The sequence below is a fragment of the Anoplophora glabripennis genome, unplaced genomic scaffold (assembly GCF_000390285.2).
Source record: "Anoplophora glabripennis isolate ALB-LARVAE unplaced genomic scaffold, Agla_2.0 scaffold1648, whole genome shotgun sequence".
Lineage (NCBI taxonomy): Eukaryota > Metazoa > Arthropoda > Insecta > Coleoptera > Cerambycidae > Anoplophora > Anoplophora glabripennis.
The window spans coordinates 45,677-46,211 of NW_019417727.1; positions in this window are offsets into that span (position 1 = coordinate 45,677).

The following is a 535-nucleotide window of genomic DNA, read 5'->3' on the forward strand; positions in this document are numbered from 1 at the left end:
ATGGCTTTTGCGATGGTAATGCTGCAGCGGCAGAACGCGAGTACGGGAGAAGGTTTCCAAACCGAAGGCTGCCATCAAGGAGGACATTCCCTACGGTATTCCGCAACTTAGCTGCAACCGCCACTTTTCGAAAGGCACCGGGTCAAGGACGTCCCAGGATTAATAGGGAAGCGGAGGTCCTTGACGCTATTGAACAAGATCCTACGACTAGCATACGGAACATTTCAAGGCAAATAAATGTTCCTCGGCCAACGGTACTACATATCTTAAAGATTTCCTTAACAGAATTGATTAGATGTGGTACCAACATTTCAGGTTGGAAGAATATTAAAGCGACAAGGTCTACATGCCTATCACTATCAACATGTACATAGCATGATACCAGAAGATTTTGCGCCACGTATGCAATTTCGTCGCTGGATTTTGTCGCTGAACAACGAGCAAGCTTTCAAAATTTTGTGACGTGACGAAGCTACTTTTACCCGAAATGGAAAATTAAATTTTCATAATTCTCATTATTGGGAAGAAGAGAACC